Source organism: Macaca fascicularis, chromosome 14, assembly GCF_037993035.2.
Source record: "Macaca fascicularis isolate 582-1 chromosome 14, T2T-MFA8v1.1".
Classification (NCBI taxonomy): Eukaryota; Metazoa; Chordata; class Mammalia; order Primates; family Cercopithecidae; genus Macaca; species Macaca fascicularis.
The window spans coordinates 46,205,580-46,229,328 of record NC_088388.1 but is presented as its reverse complement, the minus strand read 5'-3'; the positions used below and the strand labels follow the sequence as shown (position 1 = coordinate 46,229,328).

Here is a 23,749-nt window from a genome sequence, read left to right as displayed (position 1 = left end):
TTGTCCAGTATAGCCTCTGGACTGCAAAGCCAACCAAGCAAAGGTGGGTGGTAGCCGAGTAACTGTGGGTGGAATTGAGGCTGGCTGCCCAGGAACAGGAAGGGCTTAGGTGCATCCATTTATAATCTCTTCCTGGGACCCTGTGCCTCCAAAGCCACTAGGTGATGGCCTTCCTCATCATTTTTTCAATCCTTCAGGCCTTTGGTCTTTCTGGTACTCTGCCTTAGTCAATGATATGGTTTGGCTATGTCCCCACCCAAATCTCATCTTGAACATATTGAACTGTAGTTTTCATAATCTCCACATGTCATGGAGGGATCCATTGGGAGGTAATCATGGGGGTGGTTACCCTCATGCTGTTCTCATGATAGTAAGTGAGTTCTCATGAGAACTGATGGTTTTATAAGGGGCTTTTATCCCTTTTGCTCAGCACTTCTCTCTCATGCTGCCATGTGAAGAAGGACGTGTTTGCTTTCCCTTCCACCATGATTGTAAGTTTCCTGAGGCCTCCCCAACCATGTGGAACTGTGAGTCAATTAAACCTCTTTCCTTTATGAATTACCCAGTCTTGGGCAGTTCTTTATAGCAGCGTGAGAATGGACTAATACAGTCACCCTCTCCATCTTTCATCCTTCAAGACTCAGCTCAGGCATCATCTTCTCTCTGAAGCCTCCTATGAATGAGTGAATGAAGGAATTAATGGGTAGTTCCTCAGATGTAGAACAATCCTCCATCCATTGGAACACCTTCTGGGATCCTTCAGTTAGCACCAAAAGAGCTCCTGCAAGCCCCACAGGATGCCCAGGGAAAGTTGAAACCAAGTAAGTGTTTTCTCTTGGACTTGAGAGAATGATAAGGATAGGAGTGGACCCCCTCTTCCCATAGAGGCTCTGGGGCTAAAGACCAAAGAATAGGGTTCAGGCACGTTACCTGGGTAAGTGGCTTTCCCTCACTGGGCCTCTTTATCTAGAAAATACCTAGAGGACATTGAGGTCCCTTCCAGCTGTCCTGCTCTCTGAGCCTGGGTCTGAAGCAGAGACAGGGTGCAACCAGTAGAACTGACTTAACAATTTTAGAATGTAAAGACTTGTCACTTGCAAGGTCACCTGGAAGTGGATCTGTTGATTCAGAGCTGAAAGGCATTCCTGTTAAAAATATTCCTCATAAGGAAAAGTAACAGCTTCTGAAAATGGGAAAAGGAGATGATATTCTGTAATAAGCAACATTTGATATGTTTCCAATGATCCTTGCCTCTAGTATTCACCCCTCAGGTAATCCTCTCCCATATTGCCTTGCTTCTAACAAATAGAACATGGCAACAGAGATGGGATGTCACTTCCATATTAGGTTGCAAAAGGCTGTGACTTCTATCCAGCTGAACTCTTTCTATAGACTTCTTTGACTGCTTGCTTTGCTGAAGTCAGCAGCCATGTTACATAGGTCCATGTGGCAAGAACTGAGGACAACCTCTGGCCAACAGCCAGTGAGAAACTAAGACCCTTAGTGCAACAGCCTGCGAGGAACTGATTCATGCCAACGACCATGCGAGTGAGCTGGGAAGTGAATTTTTCCCATTAAACTTTGACAGGGTTTAGATGCATCCACTTATAATCTCCCTCTGGGACCCTGTACCTCAGAAACCATGACTGTAGCCCCAGCCAGTACCTTGATTTCAGCGTGTAAGAGACCCCAAAGTAGAGGACCCAGTTAAACTCTCTTTGGATTACTGACAGACACAAATTGTTGTTGTTTCAAGCCACAAAGTTTTGAGATAATTTGTTGCACATCAAGAGATAGCTAATGCATACTTCTAGAGTTTAGGGGAGTCATGGATTTAAAAAGCCAGAGATATCCTAAAAATTAGGAAGTACCTTCCCCACCTCCCCCAGCTTCAGGAAGGCAAGATAAATATCACATGCTGTCACTAAGTGATCCCAGACATGGCACTGCCACTCTTTCTCCCACAATTTCTCCATGTGTAAAATAAAGGGGTTGGGTTGGTGAATCAGAACTGCAAGATTTCTGGGACCAACGCCCTCCTCCACCTTAGCAATTTTGCTTTTTGTATCCATTGATTGAAAAGATGCAAAATGACAAGAAGCTACTCTAAATACAGTGATGTTATAACTAACTTTATTAATCCCAATAACACTTTAGTGCATTTGAGACTGTCATCCTTTATACTCATTCAATGTGCAGGCATTGCTAAGCAGGAATGGCTATGGATAGAGAGTGTTCTCATTGAGAACAACTGAGGCAGTACATTTTGACTTATGCTTAATCACATGGCACAAATGTATAGATGGTAATATAAAGGTGAGGGTGGGAAAGCTGGAGTCAGATGGCCCCGGGTTAGCATCTCACTTCTGTCCTTCTCAGATGTGTGCCCTACAGAGAGTGATTTCATAAATCATCAGTTGCTTTACCTCTAAATTGGGGATCGTAATACTTATTCCACAGCATTGTTAGAAATATTAAATTCAATAATGCATAGAAAAGTAGCAGCTAGTTATTGCTCGATAGTGGCATCTAATAATAACAAATAATAAATTCTACCTTTGCATTATTATTGGCATAATTACATACAAATACATGTACAAATACAAATAATGTACAAATGAATGACCAAGTGTGGCCATTTATTGACTACTTACTATGGGCAAGGCATGAGTCCGAACTCTTCATGCAGTATTTCAGATGCCTGCTGACAGTTCTTCCAGTCTAGAGGGTGACCCTGTCTGTCCTCCTTTCTTGGGGGTAAAGCAGACAGTTTTCTCCCCGAGGATGCTTTGAGTCACTTGGACAGACAGTGACTCAAAGGACATTTTGAATCTGCTCTCAGGGGTCTACCATTCAGTCGATGCTGGCCTGGGCCCAGAACTCAGCATCTCTTCTACTGTCTGAGGGTCTGTTTCTCCATGGACAGAGAAAGCAGTGTCCAGAAGGTTCCCTTTCTCTCACAGGAGAGGCGATGAGACTGTCTCAGCTGAGGGAGGGTCTCTGGTACTGTGAAGATACAAGGTCCCACTATCCCTTTCCCAAAGGTCTACACCTTAGTTGAAGCCCCACCTGCAAATAAATCAAACTCTGAGACCCAACATTGTTGTCTTAAGCTCCTATGGGAGTGAGAAGGGAAGAAGAAGGGCATCGTGAAAATTGTGGTGCCTTTCTACCTCTGCTGTCACTTCTAATAATATGTTTCTTAGAAAATAAAGGAACATTGTCCTATGATGTGGGAAGGCAGAGACTCTAGTTTCACACAGAGTGGTACTTAATTCCAGTTTCACTATTCACAGGCAGATTTGAGTAACTTTTATCACTTCCTACATCTCAGTTCTCCATCCATGAAATGAAGGTCACAGTCTGTGACTTACAGGAGCACATCGTGTGAGGCAAAACAACAGCTTAGATGTCAGAAGTTAAAATAAATTGCACGGAGTTGGTGCTCAGCATATGCTAGAGAATCACCTGGGCCTGATTCTCAGCTCTCTAACTGTAAGATCAGAGATGACATCTGAGAACTGTCTTGTGGAGTGTTGGGATATACTAGGTACTGAGTCCATCTAACTATTGTTATGATATTTCTAATAAAGATAGATGCTTCTCCCCCAAACTGTTTCCTGACTTCCATTGTTCCATGAGAGGAACACTGTCACAGGATCCACAGGAGGCTGGAATATACATTCTTTATTCCACAGTCCCAGAACCCCAATATTTAGCTGGACACATATTCCCACCCAGGTAAACACTGCAAAGGCATACATTGCAGATATCGTGGGTTCAGTTCCAGACCAATACAACAGTAAGTCACATGAACTTTTTATTTTTCCAGTACATATAGAAGTTATATTTATGCTATATTGTAGTCTATTAAGTATGCAATAGCATTATGTCTTGAAACAATGTATATATCTTATGTAAAATACTTTATTGCCAAAAAGTGCTAATGACTATCTGAGCCTTTAGTGAGTCACAATCTTCTTGCTAGTGGAGGGTCTTGCCTCAATGTTGATGGATGCTAACTGATTAGGGTGGCAGTTACTGAAGGTTGACGTGGCTGTGGCAATTTCTTAAAATAAGTCAACAATGAAGTTTGCCACATCCATGGACCCTTCCTTTCACGAAAGATTTCTCTGTAGCATATGATGCTATTTGATAGCATTTTACCCACAGTAGAAATTATTTCATATTGAACTCAATCCTTTGAAGCCCTGCTGCTGTTTTATTAAATAAGCTTATATAATATTCTAAATCCTTTGTTGGAATTTCAATAACGTTCTCAGCATCTTCACCAGGAGCAGATTCTATCTTAAGGAACCATTTTCTTTGCACGTCCATAAGAAGCAACTTCTCATTCATTTAAGTTTATTATGAGATTGCAGCAATTCAGTCACATCTTCAGGATCCACTTCTAATTCTAGTTATCTTGCTATTTACGCCACATCTGTAGTTACTTCTTCCACTGAGGTCTTTAACCTCTCAAAGCCATCCGTGAAGATTGGAATCAATTTCTTCCAAACTTCCATTAATGTTGATACTTTGGCCTTCTCCCGTGAATCATGAATGTTCTTAATGGCATCTAGGGTAGTGGATCTTTTCCAGAAGGTTTTCAATTTACTTTGCTCAGCTCCATGTCCGAAATTGTAATCCATGGCAGCTATAGCCTTTTGAAATGTATTTTTGAAATAATAAGACTTCAAAGTTGAAATTATTCCTTGATCCCTGGGTAGCAGAAGGGATGCTATGTTAACAGGCAGGAAAACAGCATTAATCTCCTTGTATACCTCCATCAGAGCTTTTGCAAACTGCCTTGTCAATGAGCAATAATATCTTGAAAAGAATATATTTTTCTGAGGAGTAGGTCTCAACAGTGGGCTTAAAATATTTAGTAAACCATGCTGTAAATGAATGGACTCTAACCCAGGCTTTGTCATTCCATTTATTGAGCACAAGCAGTAGATGTAGTGTAATCCTTAAGGGCCCTAGGATTTTCAGGATGGTAAATGAGCGTTGGCTTCAACTTCAAGTTACTAGCTACATGAACTCTTCACAAGAGAGTCAGCTTGTCCTTTGAAGATTTGAAGTCAGCCATTGAGTCTCCTCTCTAGCTATGAAAGTCCTACATGGCATCTTCTTCCAACAGAATGCTGTTTCATATTCACCTAAAATCAGTTGTTTCGTGTAGCCACCTTCATCAATGATCTTAGCTAGATCTTCTGGATAACTTGTTGCAGCTTCCCCATCAACACTTTCTGCTTCACCTTGTATTTTTATGTTATGGAGGTGGCTGTTTTCCTTAAACCTTATGAACCAACCTCTCCTAGCTTCAAACTTTTCCTCTGCAGCTTCCTCATCTCTCTCAGCCTTCATGGAATTGAAGAGATTTAGGGCATGTCTTTAAATTAGGCTTTGGCTTAAGGGAATGTTGTGGATGATTTGATCTTCTGTCCAGACAATTAGAACTTTCTCCATATTAGCAATAAGGCTGTTTTGCTTTCTTATCACTTGTGTGTTCACTGGAATAACACTTTTAACTTCCTTCAAAAGCTTTTTCTTTGCATTCAAAATTTGGCTGTTTGGTGCAAAAGGCCTAGCTTTTAGCTTATCTGGGCTTTCATCATGCCTTCCTCACTAAGCTTAATAGTTTCTAGTTTTTGATTTAAAGTGAGAGATGTGTGACTCTTCCTTTCACTTGAACACTTAGAGGCCATTGTAGGGTTATTAGTTGGCCTAATTTCAGTATTATTGTGTCTCAGGGAATAGGGAGACCCAAAGAGAGAGAGAGAGAGAGAGAGAAATGGGGAAAGGGCCATTCAGTGGAGAAGTCAAAACATAGACAACATTGATTGATTAAGTTTGCCATCTAATCTTGGGCACAGTTTATGGTACCCCCAAACAGTAGTAACATCACAGATCACGGATCTTGGGTCACCGTAACAGATACAATAATAATGAAAATGCTTGAAATATTATGAGAATTACCAAACTGTGGCACAGAGGCATGAAGTGAGCACATGCTATTGGGAAAACAGCACCAGTAGATTTGCTAGACATAGGATTGCCACAACCTTTCAATTTGTTAAAACAAACAAACAAAACCCTCAATACCTGTGAGGCAAATTAAAACAATGCACAATGAAACAAGGTATGCCACTATTTCTCAGCTTCCCTCGTAGCCAAATGTGGATATTTCCCTAAATTTACTGTGTTAAATATCAGCATGTGTCTGAAAGAGAGGGAGCACACCTTCTTCGTCTCCTCTTCCATCTGGCTGCTTGAAATTTGGGATGTGATGACTGTAGTTCTAGCAGCCATCTTGTACTATGAGGATAACAACCATATTCTAGGGAAATCAGAGGGTAAGCTGAAAGGGACTGGCTTCTTCTTTATGTGGCACAATATCAACTCTGCCAACCTCCCAACTTCTTATATAAAAATAAACATCTGTCTCATTTAAACGATTGCTATTTTGACTTTCTCTGTTCTATTTAGCAAAAGCAAATCCCAATAGACATAAAGGCTCTCCTTTATAAAAACTTTATCTTTCAGGATTTTATCCAAAGGCTATAATAAGACAAATGCTTAAAGTCACATGGACAAAGATATTCAATACTTGTATTATTACAAAAGCAAATGGATGCCTATATTTTCACCGAGGGAAGAGAGGTTAGATGTGACACGGTACATCCTAAGTCAGTGACTGAGAGTTCCGGAGGTGAAACTTGGGGCTGGACCGGATTCTAATTCTCACCTCAGCTCCTTAATGTCTCTGTAACTGGAGCACCTTCTACTTTACCTCTCTGAGCCACAGTTTTCTTATGTACAATGTAGGCTGATAATAATAGTCCAGGTCGATAATGTTGCTATATGGGTAAAATGAAAGAATGTACATAAAGCACTTTGCACAGTGCCCAGCTCAGGTTAATCACTGGGTGGAGGCTGGCAATCCTTCTCTCCTCCTCTGCCCCCTCCCCTCTCTCCTCCTCCTAATTGGTTCTTCCCTCCCCCCATTATCCTTCTCCTCCAATAGAATGCTATACGGGAATTAAAGGTATCTGCACCACGACCACCACAATGAAGGTGATTAAAGGCATTTTAGTGGAAATTTAAAATCATATTACATACATATTTATACAGCATGATCTCATAAGTATGTAGGAATCTATTGAAAAAGTTAGGAGAGAAACACGCTAATAGCATTTATCTGTAAGAGGTGGATTTTAGTGATTTTCCCTTCCTCTTAAAGCCTTTCTGTAATGTCTATGATGTATCCATGAGCATGAAATATTGTTAAAATTTATAATAAAACATGACTTGTCATTACCCTATTATAAAAAAGCTCAGCATCCCTGAGCTATACCAATCCCTGAAGAGGCCAGTTCTGCAGGGCATTTGTGAACAGAAAGCATGCCCCACCGCCCCACCGCTGGCCACTGGCTGACACAGCCCCCGGGGACTGCCACCGGATGGAGCCTTCAGGGTGGGGCATGTGGCAGGTGGGATTGGAGAGACAGATATCCCTTTAGAGCTGCCTGGGACAGTTGCTGCATTCCCTGCCATCCCTCCTGACCATTCCCTTCTAGCATCTTCTCTGACCTGGAGGAAGTGCCCTGAACTTGATGAATGCCAGCCAGAGAGTGGAGTTCAGTTCTCTATTTGCTGTAAGAAAAATTATTTTGCCTCCTTAAAAAGAAAAGCAGGAAAGAAAGCAATATAGCAGACCGGTAGCTGCCTATGCTTAATGTGCTGTGTATTTTACAAATCCTCTTAGCAGGAGAACTGTTTGATCTCCCCTCTGGCTGGCTCTGTAGCTGTGGAGATGACTGACACTGGCCTGATCCCTGCAGACCAAACTGAACTCTGCAGAGCAGTGGCCCTGGGACACAGGACCCCAACAGATGCACGAGTGACTGACCCAGGTGCTGTGATGTGTGACCCTCCTGGAGAAGGGACAGACCTTCTTGGAACAGAAGACAAGACAGCTGAAAGAAGTGGCAAGAGGGCCATGGATGGGCCAGTTAGGTCACTGTGGGTGAGAGCAAACACTGGCTGGGGCTTCCTGTCACAAATAGTTATGCATTTAATTGTCCAGGGACTCAGGATCTCTTAAGTTCTCTGAATTCTTGGCTCACAAGTGACAATACTTTGACACATAAATTCTTTTTTTCCCCCTTGGCCCCAAATCATTCTTCTTTGAGCTGCCACTTACTAGTATTTACTACACACTAATGAATATGTGCTCTTTGCTAGGAAATGCTGATATGCCATTTAATCCTCACACTTCCCGGTAAAGTTGTCCCCATTTTACAGATGAAGAAACTAAGATGCAGAATTAATGCCACACAGATCATTGTAACTGAGCCAAGGGTTAAGCCTATATGTGTCTGGTGCAAAACTTGTGATCTAAATGCAGATGTTCTCAATGCGGGTCATGCATCAGGGTCATCTGTGGAGTTTTTTAATTATAAGGATACGAAGACCCCACCCCGGGTTTCCTGAGTCTCTGGAGGATGTAATACTGATGTGAAACCTAGTTGAAAACCACTGGATGACCTACATTCCTGAACACTTGCCCTGCACAGCCTGCCCTACAGGAGGAAGGTTGCTGAGTGTAGAATGAGAGCCCACATGGCTGGTCTTTGGGGATCCACTAGCCTCCTCCCCGCATTCTGAGTTAGCCTCCAGCAGCTGACCCCCTGGGCTGTTGTGGTGCTGTGGGCTTCTGATTAGGACTAGTGCAACCCATTCTTTCCTCTGCCCCTGCTGGGACTGATCTCTGTCCTCAGAGGAGAATCCTGACAGGAACAGGTCAGTAATCCCCTGACAGGAAAACTCACTCCTGCTTGAAGCAGGCAAGCCTTAGGGCCTGGGTCTCCAGAGGACCCATGGATAACTTGTGGATTGCACAGTTTGGAGGGGACACTTATCAGCCCCTTAGGTCACGGCATGAACTCAGCTGTCACCTCAGCCTGTGACAGCTGAGTTCCCTTGGGAAAACTCTTTTCATTTATGTGTTTGTTCTTTCCTTATCTCACATTGGCGGTTTTCTTCATTCAATTCAGCAAGCAAGAACCAAACTCTCCATTAGGAACGGGACATCCAGAAGTGAAGTAGTCCCTGCCCCTGCCATCTGGATACACAGACTTTAATGGGAGTGACAGGCTGTAAACAGACCACTGTAGTGTGGTGTGTTTCCTGCAATGAGAGAGGGAAGCAAACCTGGCTGTGAGCAGAGAACCCTCAATAAAGCCTGGTAAAGGGAAAGCTGCCCAGAGGTGGTGACACTGGCTGGTGACGTACAGCTTACTTAATACATTGCCTAACACCTCTAGGTTGCAGAACTTACAGAAAATACTTAGAAATGAGCTGTCATTCATTTATTCTGTTATCCATCCATTCATTCAGCAAGCATTTATTGAGCATCTACTGTGTTCCAGGATTTATTCTAGGCACAGGTGTATCTGCTTTCTTAAAGCCTAAATGCATGGATGAGAGAGAGAATATAAATGAAAAAATTATATATATATTTAACTTTATATTATATATAAATATACATGTTTTTATGTGTAATTTTATATATTATATATCATAATAAAACTTATAGAGAAAAATAAATCAGAGAAGAACAGATTGCTAAGGGAGAACAAGTGGCAGATGTTGCTGTCTAGGCTTCTCTGACAAAGTGATGTTTAAGCAGGTGTGGGGGCCAGTGAGAGGGGGAGAGGAGACAGGGAAAGAGGACAGAAGATGCGGGGGCAGGTCTAAGGGAGGCATGTTGGATTTGGGGATCACATCATCCCACCTCCCATCTGACACAGTGGATACAGCTGAGGCCCAAAGAGTGCAGGAGGCTTCCAGAAAGGAAGAAGCAGAAAAGTAGGCATCTCTCTATAAACTAGGAGTAGAGACAGTGAAAACAGGAGCTCTAACATTAGGTGAGATTCAAGTCACAGAGTGACTATTTTTCTTTTTATTTATTTATTTGTTTATTTTTTATTAGACTTTATGTTCTAGGGTACATGGGCACAACGTGCAGGTTTGCTACATATGTATACATGTGCCATCTTGGTGTGCTGCACCCATTAACTCATCATTTACATTAGATGTATCTCCTAATGCTATCCCTCCCTCCTCCCCCGACCCCACAACAAGCCCCAGTGTGTGATGTTCCCCTTCCTGTGTCCAAGTGATCTCATTATTCAGTTCCCACCTATGAGTGAGAACATGCAGTGTTTGGTTTTCTGTTCTTGTGATAGTTTGCTGAGAGTAATGGTTTCTGGCTGCATCCATGTCCCCACAAAGGACACAAACTCATCCTTTTTTGTGGCTACATAGTATTCCGTGGTGTATATGTACCACATTTTCTTAATCCAGTCTGTCACTGATGGACATTTGGGTTGATTCCAAGTCTTTGCTATTGTGAATAGTGCCGCAATAAACATACATGTGCATGTGTCTTTATAACAGCATGATTTATTATCCTTTGGGTATATACCCAGTAATGTGATGGCTGGGTCAAATGTTATTTCTAGTTCTAGATCCTTGAGGAATCGCCACACTGTCTTCCACAATGGTTGAACTAGTTTACAGTCCTACCAACAGTGTAAAAATGTTCCTATTTCTCCACATCCTCTCCAGCAACTGTTGTTTCCTGATTTTTTAGTGATCCCCATTCTAACTGGTGTGAGATGGTATCTCATTGTGGTTTTGATTTGCATTTCTCTGATGGCTAGTGATGATGGACATTTTTTCATGTGTCTGTTGGCTGCATAAATGTCTTCTTTTGAGAAGTGTCTGTTCATATCCTTTGCCCACTTTTTGATGGGGTTGTTTGTTTTTTTCTTGTAAATTTGAGTCCTTTGTAGGTTCTGGATATTAGCCCTTTGTCAGATGAGTAGATTGCAAAAATTTTCTCCCATTCTGTAGGTTGCCTGTTGACTCTGATGGTAGTTTCTTTTTCTGTGCAGAAGCTTTTTAGTTTAATTAGATCCCATTTGTCAATTTTGGCTTTTGTTGCCATTGCTTTTGGTGTTTTAGTCATGAAGTCCTTGCCCGTGCCTATGTCCTGAATGGTATTGCCTAGTTTTTCTTCTAGGGTTTTTATGGTTTTAGGTCTAACATTTAAGTCTTGAATCATCTTGAATTAATTTTTGTATAAGGTGTAAGGAAGGGATCCAGTTTCAGCTTTCTACTTATGCCTAGCCAGTTTTCCCAGCACCATTCATTAAATAGGGAATCCTTTCCCTATTTCTTGTTTTTGTCAGGCTTGTCAAAGATCAGATGGCTGTAGATGTGTGGTATTATTTCTGAGTGCTCTGTTCTGTTCCATTGGTCTATATCTCTGTTTTGGTACCAGTACCATGCTGTTTTGGTTACTGTAGCCTTATAGTATAGTTTGAAGTCAGGTAGCGTGATGCCTCCAGCTTTGTTCTTTTGGCTTAGGACTGTCTTGGCAATGCAGGTTCTTTTTTGGTTCCATATGAACTTTAAAGTAGTTTTTTCCAATTCTGTGAAGAAAGTCATTGGTAGCTTAATGGGGATGGCATTGAATCTATAAATAACCTTGGGCAGTATGGCCATTTTCACGATATTGGTTCTTCCTATCCGTGAGCATGGAATGTTCTTCCATTTGTTTGTGTCCTCTTTTATTTCATTGAGTAGTGGTTTGTAGTTTTCCTTGAAGAGGTCCTTCACCTCCCTTGTAAGTTGGATTCCTAGGTATTTTATTCTCTTTGAAGCAATTGTGAATGGGAGTTCACTCATGATTTGACTCTCTGTTTGTCTGTTATTGGTGTATAAGAATGCTTGTGATTTTTGCACATTGATTTTGTATCCTGAGACTTTGCTGAAGTTGCTTATCAGCTTAAGGAGGTTTTGGGCTGAGATGATGGGGTTTTCTAAATATACAATCATGTCATCTGCAAACAGGGACAATTTGACTTTCTCTTTTCCTAATTGAATACCCTTTATTTCTATGATATTGGCTGTGGGTTTGTCATAAATAGCTCTTATTATTTTGAGATACATTCCATCAATACCGAATTTATTGAGAGTTTTTAGCATGAAGGGCTGTTGAATTTTGTCAAAGGCCCTTTCTCCATCTATTGAGACAATCATGTGGTTTTTGTCTTTGGTTCTGTTTACATGCTGGAATACGTTTATTGATTTGCATATGTTGAACCAGCCTTGCATCCCAGGGATGAAGCCCACTTGATCATAGTGGATAAGCTTTTTGATGTGCTGCTGCATTCGGTTTGCCAGTATTTTATTGAGGATTCTGCATCAATGTTCATCAGGGATATTCGTCTAAAATTCTCTTTTTTTGTTGTATCTCTGCCAGGCTTTGGTATCAGGATGATGTTGGCCTCATAAAACGAGTTAGGGAGCATTCCCTCTTTTTCTATTGGTTGGAATAGTTTCAGAAGGAATGGTACCCACTCCTCTTTGCCCCTCTGGTAGAATTCGGCTGTGAATCTCTCTGGTTCTGGACTTTTTTTGGTTGGTAGGCTATTAATTATTGCCTCAATTTCAGAACTTTTTATTGGTCTATTCAGGGATTCCACTTCTTCCTGGTTTAGTCTTGGGAGAGTGTGTGTGTCTAGGAATTTATCCATTTCTTCTAGATTTTCTAGTTTATTTGTGTAGAGGTGTTTATAGTATTCTCTGATGGTAGTTTGTATTTCTGTGGGATCAGTGGTGATATCCCTTTTATCATTTTTATTGCATCTATTTGATTCTGCTCTCTTTTCTTCTTTATTAGTCTTGCTAGCAGTCTATCCATTTTGTTGATCTTTTCAAAAAAAAAAAAAAAAAACACCTCCTGGATTCATTGATTTTTTGAAGGGCTTTTTGTGTCTCTATCTCCTTCAGTTCTGCTCTGATCTTAGTTATTTCTTGCCTTCTGCTAGCTTTTGAATTTGTTTGCTCTTGCTTCTCTAGTTGTTTTAATTGTGATGTTAGGGTGTCAATTTTAGATCTTTCCTGCTTTCCCTTGTGGGCATTTAGTGCTATAAATTTCACTCTACACAATACACAATGCTTTAAATGTGTCCCAGAGATTCTAGTATGTTGTATCTTTGTTCTCATTGGTTTCATAGAACATCTTTATTTCTGCCTTCATTTCGTTATGTACCCAGTAGTCATTCAGGAGCAGGTTATTCAGTTTCCATGTAGTTGGGTGGGTTTTGAGTGAGTTTCTTAATCCTGAGCTCTAGTTTGATTGCACTGTAGTCTGAGAGACAGTTTGTTATAATTTCTGTTCTTTTACATTTGCTGAGGAGTGCTTTACTTCCAACTATGTGGTCAATTTTGGAATAAGTGTGATGTGGCACTGAGAATAATGTATATTCTGTTGATTTGGGGTGGCGAGTTCTGTAGATGTCTATTAGGTCTGCTTGGTGCAGAGCTGAGTTCAATTCCTGGATATCCTTGTTAACTTTCTATCTCATTGATCTGCCTAAAGTTGACAGTGGGGTGTTAAAGTCTCCCATTATTATTGTGTGGGAGTCTCAGTCTATTTGTAAGTCTCTAAGGACTTGCTTTATGAATCTGGGTGCTCCCGTATTGGGTGCATATATATTTAGGATAGTTAGCTCTTCTTGTTGAATTGATCTGTTTACCATTATGTAATGGCCTTCTTTTTCTCTTTTGATCTTTGTTAGTTTAAAGTCTGTTTTATCAGAGACTAGGATTGCAACCCCTGCCTTTTTTTGTTTTCCATTTGCTTGGTAGATCTTCCTCCATCCCTTTATTTTGAGCCTATGTGTGTCTCTGCACGTAAGATGGGTCACCTGAATACAGCACATTGATAGGTCTTGACTGTTTATCCAATTTACCAGTCTGTGTCTTTTCATTGGAGCATTTAGCCCATTTACATTTAAGGTTACTATTGTTATGTGTAATTTGATCCTGTCATTATGATGTTAGCTGGTTATTTTGCTCGTTAGTTCATGCAGTTTCTTCCTCGCATCGATGGTCATTACAATTTGGCATGTTTTTGCAGTGGCTGGTACCAGTTGTTCCTTTCCATGTTTAGTGCTTCCTTCAGGATCTCTTGTAGGGCAGGCCTGGTGGTGACAAAGTCTCTCAGCATTTGCTTGTCTGTAAAGGATTTTATTTCTCCTTCACTTATGAAGCTTAGTTTGGCTGGATATGAAATTCTGGGTTGAAAATTCTTTTCTTTAAGAATGTTGAATATTAGCCCCCACTCTCTTCTGACTTGTAGAGTTTCTGCCAAGAGATTTGCTGTTAGTCTGATGGGCTTCCCTTTGTGGGTAACCCGACCTTTCTCTCTGGCTGTCCTTAACATTTTTTCCTTCATTTCAACTTTGGTGAATCTGACAATTATGTGTCTTGGGATTGCTCTTCTCGAGGAGTATCTTTGTGGCATTCTCTGTATTTCCTGAATTTGAATGTTGGCCTGCCTTGCTAGGTTGGGGAAGTTTTCCTGGATAATATCCTGCAGAGTGTTTTCCAACTTGGTTCCATTCTCCCGGTCACTTTCAGGCACACCAATCAGACATAGATTTGGTCTTTTCACATAGTCCCATATTCTTGCAGGCTTTGTTTCTTTCATTTTACTCTTTTTTCTCTAAACTACTCTTCTTGCTTCATTGCATTCATTTGATTTTCGATTACTGATACCCTTTCTTCCAGTTGATTGAATCAGTTACTGAAGCTTGTGCATTAGTCACGTACTTCTTGTGCCATGGTTTTCAGCTCCATCAGGTCATTTAAGGACTTCTCTGCATTGGTTATTCTAGTTAGCCATTCGACTAATCTTTTTTCAAGGTTTTTAGCTTCTTTTCGATGGGTTTGAACTTCCTTGTTTAGCTTGGAAAAGTTTGATTGTCTGAAGCCTTCTTCTCTCAACTCGTTAAAGTCATTTTCCATCCAGCTTTGTTCCATTGCTGGTGAAGAGCTGTTTTCCTTTGGAGGGGGAGAGATGCTCTGATTTTTAGAATTTTCCACTTTTCGGCTCTGTTTTTTCCCCATCTTTGTGGTTTTATCTACCTTTGGTCTTTGATGATGGTGATGTACAGATGGGGTTTTGGTATGGATGTCCTTTCTGTTTGTTATTTTTCCTTCTAACGGTCAGGACCCTCAGCTACAGGTCTGTTGGAGTTTGCTCGAGGTCCACTCCAGACCCTGTTTGCCTGGATATCAGCAGCAGAGGCTGCAGAACAGCAAATATTGCTGAACAGCAAGTGGTACTGCCTGATCATTCCTCTGGAAGCTTCATCTCAGAGGGGTACCAGTCCATGTGAAGTGTCAGTCTGCCCCTACTGGGGGATGCCTCCCAGTTAGGCTACTTGGGAGTCAGGGACCCACTTGAGCAGGCAGTCTGTCCCTTCTCAGATCTCAAACTCCATGCTGGGAGAACCACTACTCTCTTCAAAGCTCAGTTGGAAATGCAGAAATCACCTGTCTTCTGTATCACTCATGCTGGGAGTTGTAGACTGGAGCTGTTCCTATTCGACCATCTTGGAACCCTCTAGCTTTCCATTTTAACATCATGTAGCAGTGAGAAGCAGCCATAGTTTTGGACTGACCAAATTCCAATAGCCTCTCAGCATCAGAGGTGGACTACTCCCTTTGAAGCAGATTCTTAAACTATTAATAGTTTATTGTTATGTGTGAACTTGATCCTGTCATTATGATGTTAGCTGGTTATTTTGCTTGTTAGTTGATGCAATTTCTTCCTAACATCGATGGTCTTTATATTTTGGCATGTTTTTGCAATGGCTGGTACCGGTTGTTCCTTTCCATGTTTAGTGCTTCTTTCAGGAGCTCTTGTAGGGCAGGCCTGGTGGTGACAAAATCTCTCAGCATTTGCTTGTCTGTAAAGGACTTTATTTCTCCTTCACTTATGAAATTTAGTTTGGCTGGATATGAAATTCTGGGTTGAAAATTCTTTGCTTTAGAATGTTGAATATTGGCCCCCACTCTCTTCTGGCTTGTAGAGTTTCTGCCAAGAGATTTGCTGTTAGTCTGATGGGCTTCCCTTTGTGGGTAACCCAACCTTTCTCTCTGGCTGCCCTTAACATTTTTTCCTTCATTTCAACTTTGGTGAATCTAACAATTATATGTCTTGGAGTTGCTCTCCTGTAGGAGTATCTTTGTGGCATTCTCTGTATTTCCTGAATTTGAATGTTGGCCTGCCTTGCTAGGTTGGGGAAATTCTCCTGGATGATATCCTGTAGAGTGTTTTCTAACTTGGCTCCATTCTCCTCATCACTTTCAGATACACCAATCAGACATAGATTTGGTCTTTTCACAAAGTCCCATATTTCTTGGAGGCTTTGTTCATCTTTTTTTTTTTTACTCTTTTTTCTCTAAACTTCTCTTCTCACTTCATTTCATTCATTTGATCTTCAATCACTGATACCCTTTATTCCAGTTGATCGAGTCGGTTAGAAGCTTGTGCATTTGTCACATAGTTCTTGTGTCATGGTTTTCATCTCTATCAGGTTGTTTAAGGACTTCTCTACGTTGGTTATTCTCGTCAGCCGTTCATCAAATCTTTTTCCAAGGTTTTTAGTTTCTTTGTGCTGGGTTCGTAATTCCTCCTTTAGCTCGGAGAAGTTTGATTGTCTGAAGCCTTCTTCTCTCAGTTCATCAAAGTCATTCTCCATCCAGCTTTGCTCCATTGCTGGCGAGGAGCTGCGTTCCTTTAGAGGGGGAGAGGCGCTCTGATTTTTAGAATTTCCAGCTTTTCTGCACTGCTTTTTCCCCATCTTTGTGGTTTTATCTACCTTTGGTCTTTGATAATGGCGACATACAAATGGGGTTTTGGTGTGGATGTCCTTTCTGTTTGTTATTTTTCCTTCTAATGGTCAGGACCCTCAGCTGCAGGTCTGTTGGAGTTTGCTCGAGGTCCACTCCAGACCCTGTTTGCCTGGGTATCAGCAGTGGAGGCTGCAGAAGAGTGAATATTGCTGAACAGCAAAAGTTGCTGTCTGATTGTTCCTCTGGAAGCCTCGTCTCAGAGGTGTACCCAGCCGTGTGAGGTGTGAGGTGTCAGTCTGCCCCTAGTGAGGGATGTCTCCCAGTTAGGCTACTTGAGAGTCAGGGACCCACTTGAGCAGGCAGTCTGTCCATTCTCAGATCTCACACTCCATGCTGGGAGGACTACTACTCTCTTCAAAGTTGTTAGACAGGGACATTTACATATGCAGAGGTTTCTGCTGCCTTTTGTTTGGCTATGCCCTGTCCCCAGAGGTGGAGTCCACAGAGGCAGGCAGGCTTCCTTGAGCTGGGGTGGGCTCCACCCAGTTCGAGCTTCCCGGAGGCTTTGTTTACCTACTTAAGCCTCAGCAATGGCGGGTGTCCCTCCCCCAGCCTCACTGCCACCTTGCAGTTAGATCTCAGACTGCTGTGCTAGCAATGAGGGAGGCTCTGTGGTCGTGGGACCCTCTGAGCCAGGCACGGGATATAATCTCCTGGTGTGCCGTTTGCTAAGACCCTTGGTAAAATGCAGTATTAGGGTAGGAGTGACCCGATTTTCCAGGTGTTGTGTGTCACAGTTTCCCTTGGTTAGGAAAGGGAATTCTCTTCCCCCTTGTGCTTCCCGGGTGAGGCGATGCCTTGCCCTGCTTCAGCTCTCGCTCATTGGGCCACACCCACTGTCCTGCACTCACTGTCTGACATGCCCCAGTGAGATGAACCTGGTACCTCAGTTGGAAACGCAAAAATCACCCGTCTTCTGTGTCACTTATGCTGGGAGCTGGAGGCTGGAGCTGTTCCTATTTGGCCATCTTCGTGCCACCTCATGACTATTTTTCTTAGGATGCTTTTCTCTGATTAAAAAAGCCTCTCCAAAGATTAAAAAATGTATATGTAATGATTAGTTATCTGTTGCTTTGTAATAAATTACCCTCAAAACTTCATGGCTTAAAACAATAAACATTTATTATCTCTCCATTGTTTTGGGTCAGGAACCCAGGAGCAGCCTAGCTGGGTGGTTCCAGCACAAGGTCCCTCATGAGGTTGCAGTCAAGATGTTCGCTGGGGCTGCATTCATCTGGAGGCTTGACTGGGGCTGGAGGACCTGTTTCTGAGACGATTTACCCACATGCCTGGCAAGTTAGTGCTGATTGCAAGAGAAGGCCTCAGTTCCTTGTCAGGGCTGCTTGAGTATGCTAACAACATGATAACTGACTTCCCCCAAAGCAAGTGCTTCAAGAAAGAACAAGGCAGATGCCTCAGTGTATTTCATGATCTAGCTGCCAAAGTCACACAACACATCAGGTTGGCAGCATCCTGTTTGTTACCCAGGTTAGTCCTGTTCAGGGTGAACAGTGCTACACAAGGGCCTGAATATTAGGTGGCAAGGATCATTGAGGGCCATCTTAGAGGCTGGCTATCATAATGCTATCGAATGAACAAGTTATTTTAAAATGACATGAAATTAGCATGATTCCAAAAAGTTTGCAATGTGATCACTAAAAAATAAAAACAAAAACAAAACAAACAAACAAAAACAGTTTTCTTCACTATTTTTGCTTAAGGCTAGGTTGGCTCCCAATGACAAGGGAATAGCATTGAGTTCATCCAGACCTGGGGTTACCCTGGACTTTTACCATTTGTGTGTGGATACGTTACCTCATCCTTCTATGCCTTGGATCCCTCATCTGTCAAGTGCAGAGTATAATAGCCACCATCTTGTTTGCTCTTAGAATTAAAGACAGTACACATGCCAGCAAGTACCCATTCTAAAGTGCAGAACTTAAGGGGTTGAATCCTAGTGTTACCACATATTGGCTGTTTTACTTTGAGCAAGTTTCTTCACTTCTCTGTGCATCTCTTTCTGCTTCTGTAAAATGGCAGTAATGATAGTCTTGGCCTCACAGGTTGTTATGAGGATTGAATGAGTTTTTGGAAAAACTCATTTTTGGAAAGTGCTTAGACTGTGCCCAGAACATTGTAAGTGCCATATAAGAATTTGTGAAGTAAAGCATAGTCTGGTATATAGTAGGTGCTCAATAACGGGTAGCTCCCTCTACCCTTTATCTGGGATTTGGCCCCTTGACAGAGATTGAAGATGCCAGAACATGATGGAAAAAATGGTTAATTCCCCTGGTGAGTGGGAGTCTTTAGAATGTGAGTGTGGGAGCCTTCTTAGAGTGGTCTAGTGTGTTTGTTATTCCTTGGCTTTTCATAGCCTGAGATTACCCAGGCTCTCTTCCTATTTTTAGTATATTGTCCCTACTCTTCCATGGTTAGACAAACAGCTGCAGGCCTTGACCTCAGGGTCCATATGGTTCTGAGCTTTCAGGAATCATTAATTATGAGGTGGGAGTGAATAAATTTTGCTAACCTACAGGTGAGCCCGCCACCTGAATTTGTGACCCTAAAGCCACAGACAGAAAATGAAATTCCCTTTTGGAATGTCTCAGTTAACCCAGCTCTGTGCTTCCAAGCACACATCAACTAGCAGAAAGTCCTCTGCTCCATCAAGGTGTTAAGTCAGGGATTGTCAGGTTTGGGAATGCAAAATATTAAAAGTGGCTTGGAACAGCAGACTGTAAGAAGAAAGGTGCTAATGCTTATTGCTTGCAGCTTCTGAGCCAGGCACTATCAGAGCTCATTTTGTGCTCACAATAATTCTGAGGTCGTTTTGTCATCATCCTAATTTCACACATAAGGAAACTGATGCACTGAGAAGTTAAGTGACTTGCACAAGGACATGCACTTAGGAAGTGATAGAGTCAGGATTCAGACACAGCAGCCTGGCTCCAGACTCCAAGCTCTGAGCACTCTGCGTGCTGCCCTGATGGCTCTAGTCTCTCTGGGCTATCCCTATTCACCATGTGGCTCCTCCAGAGAGGAGAACAACAGATCTAGGCAGCACCCACGATTTTATTACACATGGGCCACTGATGTGGTCAAATCATTCTATTTCTCCCTACCTTGGTTTCCTCATCTACCACACCAGAAGGTTGGTCTGCAAAAGAGGGAGGTCACAGTCTTTAGAAAATTGGCAGACTTAGGTTTGAACTGTGGTGTTTTTGGCCAGGTCCCCTGAGGAAACTCTCTGACCCTCAGTATGGTTTTCTTGAGCAGAAGATGATTAAGGCATCTCTGGAAAGGTGCAGTTAGAACTCAGTGAGAAAATATATACATTAAGTGTTGACATACAGAAGGTATTCAATAAATGTTTTCTTCCTTTTCCCATCCACCCCCATAACTGTCTTGTAACTTAATTTTTTAAAACTCACAAATCCATTTGTTTATTGAAAAATATTTATTCCTACCTGTTCATTCCCATATTTTATTCTGTTACATTCTTTCATCTATCCATCTGCCTGCCCATCTATCCATCTGTTCACTCATCCACATATTTACTCACTCAGATATTTATTGAGCTACTATTGTCTGCTGTGTTCCAAAGATGGAAAGCTAAGGTCCTTGCTCTGAAGTGGATTCTTCTTCTCAAGAATCTGGGTTCTGCATATGCTATTGGATGTCACATCACAATCAGAAGTACAAAGCTTTGTTCAGCCAGGTTTAATTCACTAGGTTGACAGTGCTGTTATAAGCTTTTCTCCCAAGATTTTTTTCTCACTGAATAGCAAAGTACTATGGTTAAATCATTAGTTTAAACTTCTCACCATGTTCAAGTCTGTGTTGTTGAAATTCAGTCCACAGTCAACATCTGTCTATAGCTCATTCATTTTATGCGAGCCATACAGCCCAACCAACCTGTTCATACGACCTCTGGACTATTATATTTCTTAAAAGGCAGAGCCAGTACACCAGGCGGGCACAGCTGCCTTTGCCACCTGTGTGGGCTGATTTACCCTGAAGTTCTAACCTCACCTAATTGGCCTAAATGGTGAGCAATTAATGACGTGGAACCTTTTTGAAACCACTATAAATAAAAGGCCAGGAACCTAAGATTGAAGTGAACCGGAGGTTACAGTAATGATAATAAATTGCTCCTGCTAGAGGGTTGTTGTTATTGTTGTTGTTGTTGTTTTTAAAGGAGTTACTTAGCATCTCTTAACCATGCTGACCACACACAGCAGTCAAGGTGGGAAAGGGCAGGGATTCTGTTTGCAGTTGGTGAAATCTGACAGATACTCCAAGGGAGAAATGTTGTGAGTCATTTCTAAGGAGAGGTGAACAGTGCCTGCAACAGAGGCACTTAAATATTTGTTGAGTCAGTGAAGGAATGCTTTCCAGAGTGTAGCAGAATGAATCTGGGGTTTGGAATGAGATAGATGTATCTCTGTATCTTGAACTTGGGCATGTAGACAGCTTAACCTTGCTGAGTCTTGGTTTCCCTATTAAATAGGGATAAGCATAACACCCACCTTTCAGGGTTATTGTGTAGAGTAAATGTGATAATATAAGGTTCACAGCTATATCGTCAGTGCCTGGCCCAGGCCTGGCAGGTTATAGGAGCACATCAAATGTTGCTCTTTTGCCCCTTAGGCACTCATCTCAGACAATCCATTAGAATATAAATTCCCTGCATAGGGTAGATTATATTTATCTCCTATCCCTTAGATGAGTTCCTAGCATACAGTAGGCCCTTAATAAATTTTAAATAAAGCAAATTTCCTTTGCTTTTCTCTGTAGTAAATTGACTCTATCAGTGGCCCTGATTCTATACACACACACACACACACACACACACACACACACACACAACTGCGCACACACACACACACACACATCCTCCCCATGCCCTTTTGCCACATCACTTTGCATTTTCTTTTGCTAAAGAACCACTTGGTTCTAAGTCTGGCCAAGTGACATGTCTTAGCCAATGGTATTTTAGGAGATATATGCAGAGACTTACAAAGACCTTGGCACATTTCCACTGTTGCTCCTATTCCATGGCCATGAGAAGCTGCTCAGGCTGGTCTGGTGGAGGGTGAGAGGCATGTGGAGAAGGGACCAGTCATCCAACAGTCATTTGACCGTGTCATAAGCATGAGCTGAGCCAGAGCAAGCAGTGTCCAGCCACACCCACCCAAGATCACAGAGCTACAGACTCATAAGTGAAATAAATGCTTCTTGTTTTTAGATACAGACTTTCAGGGTAGTTTGTAACATACTGTTAGTGTGGCAATAAAAAGCTGATATATCCATTCCCATCCCCAATTACTATCCAAGATAGAGCTTGAAAAGTGTCCTGAAGAAATGATTAAGCACCCTCTTGTCTTTTTTTAAATTTACTTTTATCACCTCTGAAAAATATTTGGTCAGGAGGAAGATGGTATTAGTTGCTTAAATTATGTTTAAGAATTATGAACTAGAAAGTTCCAGCCATCCCTCCTGGGCTATCCCTTGAACAAAGTATAATTGACTGGAATAACAATACTAATGATATTAAAATCTTATCTCTGCAATGCCCTTTGAGACTTATAAAACTTTCAGATGCTTTATCTAATTTGCTCTGATTCCCTGAGGAATGCTAGTTCTGATGGGTAAGGTTGCTCAGGCTGGGTCACACAGCTAGTGAGTGGCAAAGATCTTTCCATACAAAGTATACTAATTTTCAATGGCTGCTGTAATACACTACTACAAATATAGTGGCTTGAATCAACAGAAACTTATTATTTTATACTTTCATAGGTTAGAAGTCTGACAGGGTCTCACTGGGCTAAAATCAAGGCATTGGAAGGGCTGTGTTTCTTTCTCGGTGTTCTAGGGGCAAATTCTGTGTCCTTGACTTTTCCAACTCCTAGGGGGTGCCCACATTCCTTGGTTCATGGCTCCTTTTCCATCTTCAAAGCCAGCAACTTTGCCTCTCTCTGAGCATTCATCTGTAATCACATCTCTCTGTGACTGTCTACAGTGGGGAAAGTTTCTCCACTTTTATGGATTCACATGATTAGATTATGCTCACCTGGATAATACACAATATTCTCCCCATCTCAAGGTCCTTAATCTTAATTACATTTGCACAGTCCCTTTTGAGTGTAATATATTCACAGGTTCCAGCAACTAAGGTGTGGATATCTTTGCAGGACCACTATTCTCTCTATATACATGAAGTCATCTACATTTCTAGTAACTCATCTAATTAGGATTCGGTTGGCTACTGACCTGCTTCCCTTTCTTCTTTCTTTGTTTTTCTTTTTCTTTCTGGACGATGGTACAGTAGCTATAATTCCACAACTCCTCTGGTTGTAAAACCTCAGAGTTTGGTCAAGCAGGAAGAAATGCTAAACACATTCCCAAAAACAGACCTTGAGGCAGAGTTGCCCTTGAGTACGTTGAGCCCAAAAGATTTTATATTCCTATAAAATCACTTATTGCTAGCTACAGACATGTTTCTGATTAAAATGGTCTAAAAGTTGTGTTCTTATAGCACATATTGCTTACTCATTTCTCTTAGTGTAAAGATACTAGATACTGTAGGAGAAAAGGATTTATTTTATGGTAGGGTAGCAGCAGCAGAAATTACTTCATGCAAATGAAACTTGGCAGTGTGACTTCATGAATAAGAAATGAGCCGGCGCCTCCTCTTCCCACAGGCAATATTGCGCTCTGGGAAATTAATTGTGGCATTCTTTGGGTGGCCCTGGCTTCTCTGTTGGGGTTTCAGGCAGACAAAAAGATGCTGCACCCAATTGGATACAAAGCATTTATATCCTTTTTAGCTTTGCTCCATGTTGTAAGTGAACAATCGATGGTTCTCAAGTCTCCTAAAAGCTTCTCAAGACCTTTTAGAAATTACTCATGGTGGAAGCCATATGAGGCACTGAGCCACACATAGTGGCCGTGAATTCAG

The 23,749-nt window shown here is 41.7% G+C and overlaps 1 protein-coding gene across 2 annotated transcripts in view; it reads left to right on the top strand.

The window, feature by feature from the left end:
* NAV2 (neuron navigator 2) overlaps positions 1-23,749 on the top strand; it is a 767,244-nt gene that overhangs the window by 140,374 nt on the left and 603,121 nt on the right. The gene's annotated exons all lie outside the window — the stretch shown is intronic.